Below are 18,589 nucleotides of genomic sequence, written 5' to 3'. Positions count from 1 at the left end.
CTGTATCACGTATAAGCAGGACCCTCTTAAAATCTGTAAATGCACGAAGTAAGCATAATATACGTGTGTTTATATCCAAGCTTGTTCCAAAAAGGGCTTCAGGCAACTTTAAAAATAAGATTGAACTACATTTACCTTAATTTTAAAAAAGGAAAAAAAATATATTATTGAGATCAAGGAAAAATATAATGGAATAGTAAATGAGGTCAAAATTAATTAGCAGAAATGACTATCATTAAGTTCCACATGGTTGTTTAGGAGTAGGATTGTTTAACAGGCCAAAGCAATAAGGAAATCACAGTCTCTTACAAGATTCACATTGTTTAATAAATCAAATATATTCCCAAGAAATGCCCCAGCCTTTCCTGATATTGAGGCCTATGGCAACTTTTCTATGGTTCTTCAAAAAAGGGCTGCTGAGCGACATGAAAGGGATCGCAATGTGCGCGAGTTTCCTGTGGCTGTTTCTTTACATTATTTCCTATCCCTCAATAACGGAAGCTGAGGGCATAACACACACTAATTCAATAACAGAATTTAGAGGGAAAAGAAAGGGCAGCATTCCAAGCGCTCAATATTTTGATGGAACTGGTGTGTAAAACCTTTTAGAATTTCATGAACCCACGCTATTTCTCAAAGAAAGTTTTCATTAGGAGTTGGGGCAGGTCAAGTGCTCAGGAAGAGGCAGAGTGCACCATTCCATGGTACCCATGGAGAGCTGGGTCCACCTACTTTAAAAGTCAACCAGCTACAGTTAATAATACTGTATTGTATATTTGCAAGTTGCTAAGAGAGCAGATAGATCTTAGAAGGTCTCACCACAAGAAAAAAAATTTGTGGTTATGTGGTGATGGATGTTAACTAGACTTATTGCGGTGATCATTTCGCAATATATATAAATATCGAATCATTATGTTGTACACCTGAAATGAACATAATATGTCAATTATATCTCAATTTTTTTAAAAAGTCAACCAAGCAGAAGCAATTTCAGCCTTCTCATAAAAATCACAGAACTTACGCAAGACCCCTGCCTAAACAGATGGCCCCAACTTCATACAAAAGGACGCGAGGTGAACCTACAAGAATGGCCAAGATTCCTCCCACCAAAAAAAAAAAAAGAGAGTTCTGAATCTCCCCAACATGTAGATGGTGAATAACCAATCAAGGTACTAAAGTTCTATACCTCACGTAACTACAATTATAATTTGCCATCTTTCTTCAAAGGATTCTGATTTGGTACTTTTTCAATGATGAGACAAAAATTCCCCAGTAAGGATACTGGCAAACAGCTCAGTAATTTCACTTTTGAAAGAAAAATCCCAGGGCAGATTTACTAGGGCCTAATAAAGTTTAGTTTCCCCGAAAGGCCCCATTTCTACACTTCTCTTTACAGCACCATCTGCCTTTAATTGGCTGCCAAAACCATATTAATTCAGGCAGTTAAACAAAAGACAACTGACCAATAAGATAGCAGTAATATATGGAAAATCAAGATATCAAAGTCAAGAGAGTAAGAAGAAGAATTTTCAGATTAAAATACAGATCTAGACCCTTGAGAAACAATGAGTGGAAAGTTACCAAATTGTGGGTACAGCTCTCCAGCTCATAAAAGATTAATCAGTCCTGGACAAAATATAGACCCTGTTTTTCATATCTAGGCAGATTTCTGAAGCATAACCTTAAACCCCAAAATACAGATTTAATCAACTCTAAAAACTGTTTCTGAATCAGCATACAGACCATTAAACCTCTTTGAATTAAATACAGTTTTCCACTGTGGTAGATTATGTTGTTGTTTCAATTATATGCTGTCCTCCCCATAAGAGGATTATACTTCTCATTGTCATGTGACTTACGGTGTCTCCAGATGGAAGAATTAATTACACTTTCCTACCCCATTGTTAGTAGGCTCAGCCATGTGACTTGCTACAACCAACTGAATGTGAGTAGAAGTGACATAAAAGCAGAAGCATTAATAGCCAGGAATGGACTGGTCATTTTCTTTCTTACCTTCTACCATGAGATTATGTCCCAGACTGGGGTGACTCATTCAGCCTGGATCTAGAGTAAAGAAGACCCTTGGAGGAGAGCCACAGCTATCATGTAATGTGAACAAGAAATTAAAATATGTTGTTTTAAGCTACTGAATCTCATCTAGTAGTCTATGCTGAGAGATGACACAATCACTTCATTTTTAAAATGTTTTAATGATCAATGGAGTAATTAATACCTAGAGCAGGGCCGGCCCCGTGGCTTAGCGGTTAAGTGCGCACGCTCTGCTGCTGGCGGCCTGGGTTCGGATCCCGGGCGCGCACCGACGCACCGCTTCTCTGGCCATGGTGAGGCCGCGTCCCACATACAGCAACTAGAAGGATGTGCAGCTATGACGTACAACTATCTACTGGGGCTTTGGGGGAAAAATAAATAAATAAAATTATTAAAAAAAAAAAAAATACCTAGAGCAGCCTAATAAAGGTAGATGGACATGTAGGTTTTACTGCCAGTGAATTTTCATGCTAACCTAACCTGCATAACAAATATAATAAATTGAAAATAATACCTGCCTTTTTCTAATTAAAGTTCTTACCTTATAAACATGTGCTTTGTGTCTGGAGGCGGGGACTTAAGTTACTTGTTTGAGTGACCTTTAGAAGACCTTCCTGAGAACAATGGTAGGTTCAAAGAAGATAAGGTTCAACAGCTCACCTTTCCACAGGCATGTATTTAATCTCTATCTGATGGGGGGATAAAACAAGAATCAAGGTTATAAACTTAACCGGCATACCAGTCTCCCAGCAAAACAAGGAAATGTAATTGTCTGGGATTTTATGGGATGTAGAAATCATTCTCAAAAAAGTCCAGGTTCATTTTAGCTTTTTATTATTGGTCCCTGCCTGGAAATCTTACCCATATAAGATCTGATGATGCAAATTGTCTTTCAAATGACCAATTAGATCTGAACTTTATGAAAATTACTAGATCTCTCAAATTTTTTTCTAGAAGCCAAAGAAAAACAATATTAAAAGTTAAGACTCCTCTCATAGCTACTCTGATGAAAAGACACATGAATTCAGGTAAAAACTTTATTTCTGAAGGAAAAATACTCAACATCACCTCTTGCAAATTTGTGATGGGGTCTTGGCAAGCTGAAATCCAGAGAAACTCAGAACACTTACTAAGACTAAGTTGACTCAAGAGACTAGGAGAGAAATAATGCTATACTCTGCCTTGAAAAGTCTTGAATCTGGGGACCATGGTTCCATCAGTGTTAGCAAGCCCACAGATGTCAGGAAGGCTACTTGCATTGCTAAGTTCAAATCAAGTTAGGGACAATATTTCCTATAACTGAATACAAAGTTATACCCAGAAGGTGTGAATCTTCATGCATTTGGGAAATTATTCCATAATCCCAAAATGATACAAGATCCCAGCTCCCTCTACAAGGCTAGTTTGTGATGGATCTTGGTAAAAGGAAAGCTCAGGGAGACTCTGCAAGAAATCAGGGTCAAGTTGCTGGGGTGTCCTGTTTGGAAGTGACCATGAGAGTCTAATTTGGTTGTGAGAGAACAAAGAATTTCCTGGGGACTCTTCCCTGTTCCATATAGTGACTGGAAAAGAGAGGAGGAAGGAGACATTCAGCAAGAGAACAAGTGGTAGGACAGCAACATTTTTCTTCCCAGACACATTTCCCTTTTTAGAAAAAGCCACCCATCCTTAGCCTTGGCTGCCTGTCTCCTACATGATCCCCTGGCCACAGCTGACTGGACCACAGAATGATTCCTATTCCCAGGGGGAAAAGAAGGAGACAGAGGCTAAGCTCATCAGCAGGGAGACAGTAAACTAGAAGGTACAAAAAAGGAGTTAGGCTTACAATGGGAGGTCATGATCACAAGAGCTGGGCTGCCATTTTTTATCACGTGTGAGCTGAAGCAGAGACAGGTGGTCTGTAGGGAAAAGCCAAAGAACGGTGCAAATGTTGGAGACAAGATACCCTGAGCGCCCCAAAGAAATCATAACTTCAGGTCCTAACTCCCCAACTTCCAGGAGGACTGGCTGGGCTACCATGCTCTTGGGTTTCACTGAGTTCCTTCCAACAAATTCCCTATTGGTTTTTTTTGTCAAATTCCTTATTATTGATGCTGGTTTGTTTAAGCCAGTTTAAATGAGTTTCTCTTTTTTGTGGCCAATAAGCCTTATTAGTTTATTTATTTGTGTGTGTGTGTGTGTGTGTGTGAGATCAGCCCTGTGCTAACATCTGCCAATCCTCCTCTTTTTTTGCTGAGGAAGACTGGCCCTGGGCTAACATCCATACCCATCTTCCTCCACTTTATATGGGACGCCGCCACAGCATGGCTTGCCAAGCAGTGCATTGGTGCGCGCCCGGGATCTGAACAGGCAAACCCAGGGCCGCTGCAGTGGAGCGCGCTCACTTAACTGCTTGCGCCACCGGGCCGGCCCCGGTTTATTTACTTTTAAACGCTTGATCTTAGTAAACTTTTTAAATTAAAGAATCAGACACATAAAGTACATAAATCTTAAGTATTTATCATGATAAATTCTTACAAATGAACATACCCATGTCATCAGCACCTAGATCAAAGATAGAAAACATTATCAAGACCCTAGAAGTCCCTCTAAGCTTCTTCCCATCAATACATCCCTTGTGCCACCCCCTGCCCTATTCTGATTTCTTTCACTCTCGATTATTTTTGCCTCTTTTTGAGCTTCATAAAAATGAAATCATACAGTATGTATACTTGTTTCCAACTTCTTTTACTCAATAAAATATCTATGATTCATCATGTTGTTCTGTGTAGCAGTAATTTGTTCTTTTGTATTGCTGTGTAGTATTTCATTGCATAACCATACCACAATTTATTTACCCATTCATGGATATTTGCATTATTTCTATTATTCCATTATGAACATTCTTGTAAATGCTTCTGGTGCACATATACACTCATTCCTGTTGGGTGTACATATCTAGGAGTATAATTACTGAGTCATAGGATGTGTGTTTATTCAGCTTTATAGATAAGTCCAAATAGCTTTCTAAAGTGGTTAAACCAATTTACACTTCCACCAGCAGTGTATGAGAGTTTGAGCTTTTCTATATCTCCATTAATATTTGGTTATTTTTTTTTTTAATTTTAGCCATTTGGGTGGGTACATATGGGTATTTTATAGAAGTTTTAATTTGCATTTTCCTGATGACTGATGATGTTGAATGCCCTTTTGCTTCTTTTTAAAATTAGGTTTTCTGTTTTTCTTATTGACTTGTAGATGTTCTTTACATATTCTGGACAAGCTGCTTATTAGGAATATGTATGACAAATATCTTTTACTTGTGACTTGCTTTTTCTCTCCTAATTTGTATTGCTAAATGAAAGTTCTTAATTTTAATGAACATGAGAACAGGCAAAATAGTATAAGGTGCTGTGAGAAATAAGACCTAATCCTCTGGGTCTATACGGCCACTGATTTAAGGAAAGTTAACTAGTTAACTGAATGGGACCTAGCCTTTGCAAAGCCCTGGACTACAAATACAGTGTTACTATCCTCACTTCCCCAAAGCTTCAGATACAAAGAATCACCAATTTAACAACCAGTAGTATGCCCATAATTTATGAAGTGTATTTATGCATTATATCCTGGAAACATTGTTACAAATGGTGAATGGTTTGCACCACCAGCATAACCAGCAGCCCTGCAGAGTATTTCCCAGAAGAGAAGTTCAGAGCACCAACTTGGGGTCCTAAGAATCTCATCTCTCCTCATCCCAGTGCCCCCAGTGACAAGTACCCCAACCTCAACAACTTCCCAGCAATTACCAGGAATCCCATTATCCTAAACAACCAGTGAAAGTTTCCTTGGCCTGGGGCAGCGGGAAGAGTGATCAGATATCAACAAAGCAAGAGTAAGGCTCACAGCTATTACCTCATTGATCCTCTCAGCTCCTCTGTGCAGTATCTTTCGTTATTCCCATGTTACAGGCAGACAAAGATTATTTTGCTCAGCCGAAAGTGTGGAAGAGCTTGCAGAGAAAGGAGAAGGGAGGTGGCACTTCATGGAGCTGGGGTTTCCTCCTGGACCCAGGTCCCTGAGGCTGCCTCTGCCCTTTTACTTGCTCCCAGGGTTCTTCTTTGATCCACTGCGTGCAACGCGGGATCATAGCCCTGTCTCTGCTCCTCTGGCCATAAGCAAACAAGACAGCTCTTCTGAGATTTCTTTCCAGGGAGTTGTACAGTCAGGAAATACTATATCCGAGATCTTCCTTCCTTTATCTTCCCTCCCTCTTCTCCCTTCCCTCTCACTCCCTCCCCCAGCAGCAAGACACTGAAACACCAGGGCATAATGATATCAATGTTTCTTTTCAGACACACAGAGGCAAAGGAAACATATGCCTGGCAGGAAGCAGTAGAGTTGAGACTCTGGAGCCCAAGCTCCTAACCTATATCCAATCAGATCTCATCAACCTGACCAGCCCAAAAATAAAGGTAAAAAGTGGGGAAGAAATGGGAAAGGAAAAGCTGCCCGGGGTCACTGAAGCTCAAGGAGAGAAGGAGATGCTCAGGATGAAGCATCGTTTCCATGGTTTTGGCGCCCCCAACCCCCAAGCCTGGGACCCAAGCTTAAATACACACATCAACATGTGAGTAATAGGAAAGTAGTTATTTGGTGAAATTGGATGTGAGGCCAGAGGTTCGCAACACTTTTTCTTTGGAAGAGAAAGTTCCCAAGAAAATGATTCATAAAGTATATAAACTTCAAAGTACTTAAGCAGTATCTCCGCCTTTTGCCAGCGAAGCTGACAGAGCAGGAAGAGTGACAGTTTGTTCCGTGAACTAAAGCGGCTTTATTGAATCGTTCTGGGCTGGCTAAGAGTCCTCAAGGTCTTCTTACTCATTCTTGACTTCAAGAGGGGAACCGCTGGCACACCTTCCCCACAACCGGCAGACCTGAGCCCAGACACAGTAGCACTCTGTTTCTGAGTGAGAGACACTTCGGTTCTCTAGGTGTGAAAAGCTATATGAGGACATGGGATTGCACCAAAGGAAAACAAAGGCCTTCCAATTAGGTTTTCCTGTCTCCCATGAGTATCCAGACAGTATCCTTTTGTTTCCTGAGGCTGGCTAAACTAAACCTAAAAAACAAACAAAAAGAAACAGCTGTCTTTCTCTGTTAGCCTAAAAATTGATTAGAACTCTCCCGACAAAACAGAGTCCACTGAATTTGGGGAGGACAACTTATAATATCCTCATGGCTCCAAGTTCTCAGACACACATAAAGAAGGCGTGGGTGGACAGGACTGGTGGAGATAAAAAACGGGGTACAGATGCATCCCTGGCAGGTGGGGGATCAAACCTCATTAGGACAATCTCTTTATAACCAAAATGGTTAAACTTGAGCCGATGGAAGCATGGAATTCCTGATACCTAAAGGATAGGTTACCACACAGTGGGCATCTAAACCACCAGGGTAATTGATGAATTGGTACCTTCATGCAGATCTGGCAGCCTTCGTATGTTACTGAGATAATTATGCATTGTCATTCAGCAAATATTTTTGAATGCCTACGAAGCATAACCTAGTCATTGCCTTTCCACCTAGCCTCTCCATAAAAAGCCCCCCGTATCCCTCAAGCCAGCGCCTCCCACCACATCAATGTCATCCCCAGCATTACGGACAATTCTCAGATCCCACTCTAGTTTCACAACTGTTCCCCTTTCCTCCTCCCAAATAAAAACATACTGGAACACAACTAAGTTCATATGACTTCATTAGAGGACTAACCTTGAATTCCCTCAACTTTAAAAAAAATTTAAAACAATACACACAAACATTCATAGCAGTAAACTATTTGAACTGCTTCTCCCAATTGTTACTGAAACTCTGCCAGGGCTAAGAAACTTTATGTTGTGATAAGTAAACTTCAATCATTTCTCTCCCAACCTCCTCTCCTTGATAGGGATTCAGCAAACTCTCCTCCCTCTCCTGAATTATAACTCAGAAAGGAGATCAAAGTGTGGTGTCTCTGGAGGCAGAGAAAGCTTATTCTGTCCTCAAGGTCAGAAGCTTGGGTTCTCCAAAGTCCCTTTAGGTTATACCACCCAGAATTTAATCTGGCCACCAAGAGGCCAAACAGTACAGACAAATAACTTAAAGGTATTTAAGACCAGCAGCGTCTATCCCTTGATTAGCAATACCCCTAATAATACTTAAGGGAAGATGGAACACATGCACTGAATAAGTACAAAGCTAGGCTGCATTCTTAAGGAGGCGTACAATCCTTAAAAAGAAACAATCGAGAAAATAAAATAAGTGCCCTAAACAGAAGATGAAGGATGAAATTCCAAAAGGCCAACAGGAAATAAATCAAAACAAACTCAAGCACACCAAATCATGTGTTAAGTTTCATAAAAACTACTCATTTCATTTTCTAAGAAACGGCAGAAACTTTTGGCACTGCCCCTGAAGCTTCACAATATCCAAGTGATCCATGTAAACACTCCTTTCTTTTTTTCCTTTAAAAAATTATGCAGCAAGAACTTAAATTTTCTTTTACATTTTCATGTGGAAATTTAATTCCTGGCCAACTATAGAGCATGACTCAGACAAATTCCCCAAGAAAAATGTCACAGTGAATGGTAAAAAGATCAACAGATTGACTTAACAAATTAGAAAAGTTGAAAGAGTAAGACAGCATTAGCAAAATTTCAGTCTTTAAATGTATTGAATACCTTAATTCTCAGAACCAATAGAATTAAAATTCATAACTTCCATTCTTTAAATTTTTATTAGTAGTAAATCCCTTGAGATAGATGTCCCACCAAATTAAAAGAAAAACACTCTACCAGAAACGAATTTTAGAGCACGGAGAAACAGAAAAGATAGACCAATTTAAAAACTGACATGAAATGTCTAGATGAATTCTTTAATTGGCCTTGCTTTTCTGTCTCACTATGCCATAAAATAAAAAGAACATGAATCCTTTTTGAGGTGCTCATCTTCATTAGTCTGGGGAATTCAATAACACATGTACCCAATGGCTAAAATAAGACAACAAATAATAATAAGCACTGGCAAGAACGTGGAGCAACTAGAATTCACACATCACTGACAGGGACATAAAATAATAAAACCATTTTGGCAGTGTCTACTACAGCTGAACTGTGTGGCCCAAAAATTCCACTCCTAGCCATATATCCAATAGAAATGTATACATATGTTCACCAGAAAACATGCACAAACTTGTTCATGACAGCATGGTTCATATTGGTCCAAAACTGGAAACAACCCAATGTACATCTCCAGCAGGATGAATATCACACAATAGAATACCATACAGCAATGAGAATGAACAACCCATAACCACACAAAACAATATGGATCAATCTTACAAATATAACATGGAGTAAGAGAAGCCAGACACAAAAGATTACACAACTCTGTGATTGTACGTATATAAAGTTCAAAAACTGACAAAAGTGATCTATGATATTGGAAGGATACCCTTTGGGCGAGAGTAGTGCCTAGAAGGGGGTATGATAGAAAGATGGTCAGCTTGGGTCTGTGGCTCTGCTTTGGGGAAGGGAGATGAGGGAGTATTTGGCAGAAAAGTGAGTCCCAGCATCACATAATAGGGACAACTCCAGCCCCTAAAAAGGGCTAATCTTAAGCAGTAATTTTTATAGGAAAGAGCAGCTCTGTTGAGAAGAATACAAAGAGGGGAAGAGACAGAAAGGGAGGGAAGGGGGGGGAGGGATGAATTCAGGCTCGATTTCTCCCTTTGCTCTAATTATTTTTTCATATTTTCCCCAAGGTCAAAGGGTGAACCAGTCAGAATTGCCAACAGATATCTGAACAAATTTAGCCAAAAATGTAATGCAGATATGAACAAATTTATATTCTTGCCTCTAACCAAGCCAAAAATTATATAAAATAAATATCAAAAGGAGGTTTATCTGCAATATGCAATAAATGTACTAGAGTTTCTTGTGTGCTTCTCAGGGGACCAGATAATTATAAAAAGGGATTAGTATGTCTTCTGCGAGTTAAACTAAGCCCCACTGCTCAATTCCATTAACTAAATGATTTAAAAAAAAAAAACCTACCAACTGAGCTACAGGGTTCCTGACACTGCCTGAAATATCTGTCTCCAATTAACTCATTGCTTCTGTAATGAACAAAGCATGAGGATACTTATTTCTGAGGGGTTCTTCTAGTGTATATATTCATAGTCAAATATCCCACTCAACAGTGTATGTCTTAAGAAATTCTTCACCAGTGAGAATGTCATTTGCTTCCAGCAACCATACCTTAAATGCAAAGCTTAAGGAAGGAAAAGGCAAAGAGGTCTCTGAGCTTAAAAGCCCAAGAGAGAAAATAAAAACTGTTGGATTAAATCACCTGCTGTGCTCATGCATAGGACATGCTCATAGACAATTCACATGTCTAGCGGCTGGACATTTTAATAAGAGCCTCGTTGTCAGGCCTCCCCCATTCAAGACAGTTCTGTTGTTCTCCGTCATTGCCCCACCCAAACACACACACACACTCCAACAAACCTGAGTTTCCCACCTCTATGGCCTTGTCAAGTACAGAATGCTTTATTTAAAATTCTAAAGGTAACCGAAAAAACAGAAATAAAAATAAAATCGGGATGCAGAGAGAAGAAGAGAGGTGGGAGGTAATATAAATTCCACTTCTTCCTTAGCACAGGAGTTAATAGCTATTGATAAATTTGTGAAATCAAGTACAGACTGTGGCAGTTTAAAAAGAAGGCTGCAAACTCTTGGACATTCTTCGCATCAAGTGGCAGGTCAATGTCCCTTCCCCTTGAGTCTGAGCAGGCTTTGTGACTGCTCCAACCAATAAAGTTTCTTAAAGGGAAGTTACGTAACTTCTGAGGCTAGGTCCTAAAAGGCCATGGAGCTTCCAACTGGTTCACTCAAGGTGCTCATACCTTGGGTTAATTTTATGTGTCAATGTGAAGGGCATTTTTGGATGAGATTAACATTTTAATCAAAGAACTTTGGGTAAAGCAGATTGCCCTCCACAATGTGGGTGGGCCTTGTCCAATCAGTTGAAGCTTGAGTAGGACAAAAAGACCAGCCTCCCTGAGCAAGAGGGAATTCTCCAGCAGACTGCCTTTGGTCTTCATCTGCACCACTGGCTCTCCTCGGTCTCCAGTCTCCTGGTCCACACAATGGATTTTGGACCAGCCAGCTTCCAAAATTGAGTGAGCCAATTTCTTACAATAAATCTCTTTCTATAAACATATACACAGTACTGGTTCTGTTTCTCTGGAGAACCTTGATTAATACATGTGGGAAGCTGGTGGCCATGTAAACAGTCTGACTACTGAGGCCACCATGCTGAAGTCACTACCGGTAGGTGCTCTGGTCAACAGTCAAGGCTGAGCCCAGCCTTCTAGCCATCCCCTGCCAAGGCATATGACAGGCATATCTAAGCCTGTGTGGACCCTCCAGACGAGCCCATTCACCAGCTGGGTACCATGGAGCGACTCACTCAACATCACAGGGAGCAGAAGCACATAGCCAAGCCCTGCCTGAATCCCTGACCCAGGGACTCCATAAGGCCATGAAACAATTGTTTAAGCCACTAAATTTCGAGGTAATTTGTTAAAGGGTAACCAACAGAAGAACTAAAAACATAAAACAGTCAACGGTTATACACCAAGAAGAGACTGGCTGAGCTGGGATCAGAGAGGAGTCATGGGTTTCAGTTTTCATTTTAAACGCTTCTTTGTTCTTTGCATTGTTCTTACTATACGCAAATATCACTTCAGAAGTTTAATAACACTGTATCGCATAAGTGAAATTTGCTGAGAGTAGAACTTAAGTGTTGCCACACACACATATATAGTGATGAATGCGTTAATTAACTAGATAGGAGGAATTCTTTCACAATGTAAACATGTATCAAATCATCATGATGTACACTAAATATCTTACAATTTTATTTGTCAATTATGTTTCAGTAAAGCTGGGGAGAAAAATAAATTTAAAAAACTAAAAATTAAAGAAACAACAGCAAATATGTTTAGCACTTACTGTGTACCAGGCAGTCTTCTAGTACTCTGTGTGTTTTAACTCATTTAATCCTCACAATAACCCCATAAGGAAGGTGCTTTTATTATGCCTATTTTATCAATGGGAAATTGAGGCACAGAGAGGTTCAGTAACTATGCCAAAGATCACACAGCAAGCAGCAGAACCTAGATTCAAACTGGCCAGTCTGGGTCCAGAGCTACATTTCCACAAAGATCGCCAGGCTGGCTCAGCAGTCACGAGCCACTAGAAGAAGGTACAATCTCAAGTTGCCATTCACCCGGATCTCCAAGCATGTGACTGACCACGCTATTATGTGTCAAGCACTGCTGGGCAGCCTTGCTTCTTCAAAAGCTACTGCCTAACCTGCAATGCCCTTACTCTAATCTCAACCTGGACACATTTTTCAAGGCCCAGTCTCCCTAAATATCACCCAAATCTCTCTACTCAGCACTAATTTCTCCATCCCTTACATTTTCAGAATGAGCCATGTGATACATGTGTATCAAGACACACACTAGAAAGTTCACAGTCACACTATTTGCCAAAGACAAATTTGGAAACTACTCAAACGCCCATCAACCCTAGAATGGATAAATAAACTGGGGTATAGTCACACATGGAATACTGGACAGCAATGATAATGACCGAACCACAGCCACATGTAACAACATGGCTAAATCTTGCAAACATAATTTTGAGAGAAAGAAGCCAGATACAAAAAAAAAATACATAGTATATTATCCCATGTATATAGAGCATGAAAACAGGCAAAACGAATCTATGGTTGGGACAGTGGTTACCCTTGGGGAGAGAATGACTGGGAAAGAACATGAGGAGTCTTCTGCAATATGGCAACATTCTATTTCTTGACCTCAGTGCTGGTTATAAGTTTATGTTCACTTTGTGAAAATTCATCAAATTGTTCACTTAAGATTTTTATGTATGTTACAGATCAACTTTAAAAGTTACTTTAAAATTAAAACACCGCCCAGGCCAAGCCACCCATGCAACAGGCATAAAAAGTCCTGTAACACTTGAAACCAACTTGGCTTCTTGATTAGTTTGGAGGGTGGAAGGGCAGTGTGGTGGTTGTGGCGTAATTTGGATAGCGTCAACTCTGCTCAAGAAAATGTGCTTTTTAAAACATGCACAGACAATCCAACGAATGCCCAAGAGAAGTATAATTTTTCACTGAACACTCCCTTTGCTGCTTCTGAATCTGCTCACGCTACAGCGCCTCCACTTTAGCAGACCCCATGCGCCACAAGCACTCCCCTCTCTGCCTTTCTCCTACTCACCTCCCCATTTCCTGGAATTGCCTTCAACTAGACGCTTCCCCATCCTCCTCCTCCTCCTCCCTTGACCAGGGGGTTAAGGCATCAGAGTACATTAGTTCACAAGACTGTTTGGGAGCAGATGCTGAGACTCACAAAATGAACCTAAGCCTTGATTGTATCAATTTTAGTGGCCATGTGCCTGTGGTTTCTTTCTATGGGGCCAGTTTGGATGATTTAAAACAAAACTATTTTTAAACCTGCAGTCTTTTTTTCTCTAACACCTCCCCCCAAGAAACACACACATCCACAAAACAGAACTCACTTTAGATGAGGTAGAACCTCAACCAGGGTAAGTTGTGGCCTTGGCAAATCTAGAGTGTAGAAAGTGCCCCAAAGCACCCTAGTGCCCTACGGGGATAAAATGCATTCCTGGGGCTGGCCTGGTGGCGCAAGCGGTTAAGTGCTCGCGCTCCGCTGTGGCAGCCCAGGGTTCGCAGGTTCGGATCCCGGGCACGCACTGACACATCGCTTGTCCAGCCATGCTGTGGCGGCGGCCCATATAAAGTAGAGGAAGACTGGCACAGATGTTAGCCCAGGGCCAATCTTCCTCAGCAAAAAAAGGACGACTGGCATCAGATGTTAGCTCAGGGCTGATCTTCCTCACATACACAAAAAAAGCATTCCTAATTTGCATACTGTATCTTTAAAGGAGGCAATAATTCCTCCACCAGCACCTTCTGCTCCATCCTTAGACATTACAATCTCACCATAGGAGAGCCCATACTTAACTTTTCTTCCACTGCCTCAGCAACAGCACCTTTCCCCAAAATCTACTAACTGAAAAAGGACCAAAGTTAATAATTTCCCAGTTTTCTCATTCAATCTCTATCTTGGGAAAACTTCACCTTAAAATGAGAGAGTGGAGGCTGGGGAAATGGGGCGTGACTGCTAATGGGTGTGGGGTTTCTTTTTGGAGTGATGAAAATGTTCTGGAATTAGACAGTAGTGATGACTGCATAACTCTGTGAATATACTAAAAACCACTGAATTGTAAATTTATAAGGGTAAATTTATGGCATGTTTATTATATCTCAGTTTTTAAATAAATAAAATGTGGGAGAGCCCCACTTTTTAATAGAGAAAGTTGGATGAAAGGAGCAACTAGCAGATGAACAGCTAAGTACCACCTAAAAATCAAGTTGAATAAACTCATGAATTAAAAATGAGGACAGGCCCCGATATCCATCCGGCTCAGAGGTGTGGGGGATGAAGGTGGAGTAAGAAACTGCACAATTATAGATACCTGGATGATTAACCTTCCTTGTTAGTCTCAGGGTTCTCGTTCTGATGGAATATTTCATTAATTAATGCGACCAGATGAGCCTCCGTGGAGAAGATGTGCAGAGAGCGAGCGCTGGGGGACGCCATAGATTGTGCTTAACGCTAACTCGGCCGAAGCACTCACCAGTCACCCCGCTGCAGCACAGCTCTTGCTGACTTGCAGGACCCACCACCAAGAGTCGCCTCTGAAAGTTCCACGGGGACCGAGGTGGAGGGGGATGGATGAAGGAGAAGTGGCGGCCGTGAGAGAAGGATTCCCTGCGACTTTGCCCAAGTGGCTTGGAAGAGGGGGGCGTTGAGGGACCAAGTCCGCTTAAGGGCGCTCGCACCCTCCCTCGACAAGACCCTGCGGATCCTCCAGAAGCCCCCGCGGTCCCAGCCGGGAACGGTGGGCCCAGGAGGCTCAGAGCTCCCACACCCCTCCCCCAGCTCCTGGCCCCTCCAACCCTGGCCGGAGCCATCTCTCAGTCGGCTGAGGGCGACCCGAGGCCACCTGCCGCTCTGGGGCAGAGGGATAAAGGGGTCGATCGCCACTCCTTCCTGCGGAGCGGAGCCGAGAACTTCACCTGGAGACGCCTCGGAGTGGGTCTCCCACCCCATAGCGAGCTAATAAAGGGCCCGGGGGCCCCCAAGGGGCCGTGTGTCCCGGCCCGGGGCCGAGAGGCGCCTGCACCCTCCCGCCGCCCGGCCGGGCCCGGACTTTCCCGCGGCCGGGAGCCTGGCGCGCGGCGCTCCCCTTCCAGACCTGCCGAGCCGCGCCGCCGCAGCGCGCGCCTAACCCAGCCGGCCGCGGGGCCGAAGGAGTCCCTCGGACTCCGTCCTTAGGCCCGCCCTGAGGCCGCCAGGGTAAGCCGGGCGAGCGGGAGTCCGCGAGGGCTGCCCCCTGCCACCGCCACGGCCGCCGTGCGCCTCCGGCGCGCGCCAAGTTTTCGTGACTGCGCGCAGAGGCGGCCCGGGGCAGAAGTGGGACCCGGGCGCCCCAGCGCCGAGCCCGCGGGAGACCAGAGCGCCGCGTTACCCGCGGCTCCACTCACCTCTAGGCGAACCTCCCAACCTGCTGCGACCCGCCAGCCGCTCGCTGGCTCGGCCGCGGCTCCGGGACCTCGGAGGAGGGGGCGGAGCGGAGGGGGCGGAGCCGGCCCCGGCGTGCGAGCGCCAGAATTAAACCCCGAGACGCACCGGGTCCACCCGGGCCCTGCAGCCCCTGCAAGGGCGAAGAAATCGAGGTGACACTAGCAAGTCTCAGAGACCGGTGGGAAACGACGTGGCTGCGTCGCGCAGCTGGCCGGAAGGGAGCCCCAGGCGGCTCCTGAGACCTCAAGGAACCCCGGCTCCCCGCGGCGCTTTCTACCCCAGGACCTGCGGGCGGACGGGCCCCAGTGCGCCTGCGCGCCGCTCCAACTCCACCATGCCCACGAGGCACCTTCGCGCACCTCCCCCGCCTCACCCCGGCCCGCTGGCCTCCGCACCGCCACAACCAGCGGAGAGCTCCCTCCGCCCCGGCACCCTCCTGCTGCCGACGTGTGTTTTTTCCCCCGAGGGAGGGAAAAAAATCCATCCCCCAGGGAGACTTGCGTCAGTTGGGTTCTATTATCTCTGACAGGGAGGGTACCTGGACGCAGGAGGCTGGCACGGTTAACACGCCCGCCTAGCGCCTTTTTACTGCCCCCTCCCTCCACTCTGCTAAGAAATTGCTCTGCGTCTGTGGGTTTGTTTTCTGGCCCCTGGTGAGAGCGGGACTCTGGAGCGTGCAGGGCTCTGGTTTCCTGCAGGTGCCTGAGCGGGACGGTCACTGGCGGTTGAACCTCCCGCCGTTCCCTGGACGGGCCCTGTGTCCTCCGTGCCTTCGCTCTTGCTCCTCTGCAGGACAGAGTCCTTGGTAGAAAGGAGAGGATGCGTGTGCAGAAGGGTGCAGCTGTTCGGGGGACTCCAAAGAAGACGCAGTGCCTGCCTCGGGAGCTGAGGACCGCACTAGGAAGTCAGACACTGGATTCAGAGCATCGCTGTGGGTGCAAGATACATGAGTAGGGGATGAGAGGCTGTGACTTGAGTCCTCTTTCAAATTGAAGATGGTTTAAATAATCAGAGGAAGAGCTTGGGGGACGGGACGGGAGGACTGATTTTCTAAAAACCAAGTATTAGCAAGACAAAAAAACATTAATGCCAGCTCTCCAATCACTGATTCTCTTAAGGAGGGAAGGGGGTCCTCCCCCGGGCTCTCCAGCACTGCACAAACCCTGCAGGACCTTACACACGTCACAGTCTTTTTGCAACTGCGTTAAAGTGAAGAGTCATCAGACCTCACAAGGCGAAACGCTGGCCTCTGGGGAGAAGAGTCTGTGAAATCAATGCTTCCCTACGTGTCGCGGCAAAGCACACCTGCAAATTCCTGAAATTGATAGCCCCTGCCTGTTAAGAGGACAGGCAAAGGGCAGCTCGAAAATTCCTGGGGACAGGAAATCTCATTTTTAGTCTCAGCCCCTTTGCAGCTCACCGGGTGACAGTAAGCACACTCTGAAAGGCCTCAGTTTTCTCATCTGTAGAATAGTGTATATGGATTCAGTAGATCTTCTCTGAAATCTCCATCCCGCCCCCCCCTCGCCAAATGTCTACAACTCTATGAAGAGAATAATTATTCCCAAAGTGATAAGAAGAGTAGAATCAGAGGCAGGGGTCTCCTGTGTACACAAACTGACCTCCACGCTTTATTTCTTCTTCCTTACATTTAGTCAGTAGACAGTTATTTCAGAGGCCCTCAAAAGTAAGCAAACCTAATCAATCAAAAGTATGGCAGATTCTGAATTTTTGGTGGATTTATACTTAAAATTTTACTTCATTTTTAGTCATTTTTCTATTGAGATACTCTTCACATACCATAAAATTTACTCTTAAAGTGTACAATTCAGTAATTTTGAATATATTCACAAAGTTATGCAACCATCACCACTAATTCTGAAACACTTTCATCATTCCATACCTATTAGCAGTCACTCCCCAGTCCGCCCCCACGTTAGCTCCAGGCAACCACTCATCTACTTTCTGTCTCTTATGTATTTGCCTGTTCTGTCTTTCTCTATTCAATGTAAATAGAAACATACAATATGTAGCCTTTGGGTCTGGCTTCTTAAACTTAATGTAATATTCACAATGTTCATCATGCTATAGCATGTATCATTACTTCATTTCTTTTTGTAGCTGAATAGTATTCCATTGTATGGATACACTACATTCCATGGATTCATACATTGATGGACATTTTGGATTGTTTCCACTTTTTGGCTCTTATGAATAATGCTGCTATGAACATTCATGTACAAGGTTTTGTGTAAACATATGTTTTAATTTCTCTTGGGTGTATATCTAGGAGTAGAATTTCTTGGCTATATGGTAGCTCTATGATTAACTTTTTGAGGAACTAACTTTTCCAACATGGCTATACTATTTTACATTCCTATTATGAGGGTTCTAATTTCTCCAAATCCTTGCCATTAGTTGTTATTGTCCTTTTTTTGAATATATATATCCTAGTGGGTATGAAGTGGTATCCTGTGGTTTTAATTTGCATTTTCCTGATGGCTAATGATGTTGAGCATCTTTTCATATCCTTATTGGCCATTTGTATATCTTCTTTGGAGAAATGTCTGTTCAAATCCTTTGCCTGTTTTTAAATTGGGCTATGTGCCTTTTTATTGTTGAGTTGTAAGAGTTCTTTACTTATAATCTGATAAGTGATACTAGTCCTGTACCTGATATATGATTGGTAAATATTTTCTCCCTTTCTGTGTGTTGTCTTTTCACTTTCTTGATAGTGAGTTTTGAAGCACATATTTTAAATTTGATGGTTATATGTTGTTACAATGTAACATAAGCTAACACATGTTATAAACTAAC

At 43.3% G+C, this 18,589-nt stretch overlaps 1 protein-coding gene across 6 annotated transcripts in view; it reads right to left on the bottom strand.

The window, feature by feature from the left end:
- KANK1 (KN motif and ankyrin repeat domains 1) overlaps positions 1–16,004 on the bottom strand; it is a 201,550-nt gene extending 185,546 nt beyond the window's left edge. For 4 of the 6 annotated variants that reach the window (XM_087444526.1, XM_087444527.1, XM_087444528.1 and 1 more), the window contains exon 1: positions 15,733–16,004. The gene's annotated coding sequence lies outside the window, so the exon portion shown is untranslated. Of the gene's footprint in view, positions 1–2,590; positions 2,739–15,732 lie in introns of those variants that run through there. The other 2 variants (XM_087444524.1, XM_087444525.1) reach the window with 1 other exon arrangement.
- Positions 16,005–18,589: the final 2,585 nt, after the last annotated feature.

This window comes from Ceratotherium simum, chromosome 20 (assembly GCF_057802395.1).
Source record: "Ceratotherium simum simum isolate JZ-2026a chromosome 20, ASM5780239v1, whole genome shotgun sequence".
Taxonomy (NCBI): Eukaryota; Metazoa; Chordata; class Mammalia; order Perissodactyla; family Rhinocerotidae; genus Ceratotherium; species Ceratotherium simum.
This window is presented reverse-complemented; position numbering and strand designations above follow the sequence as displayed.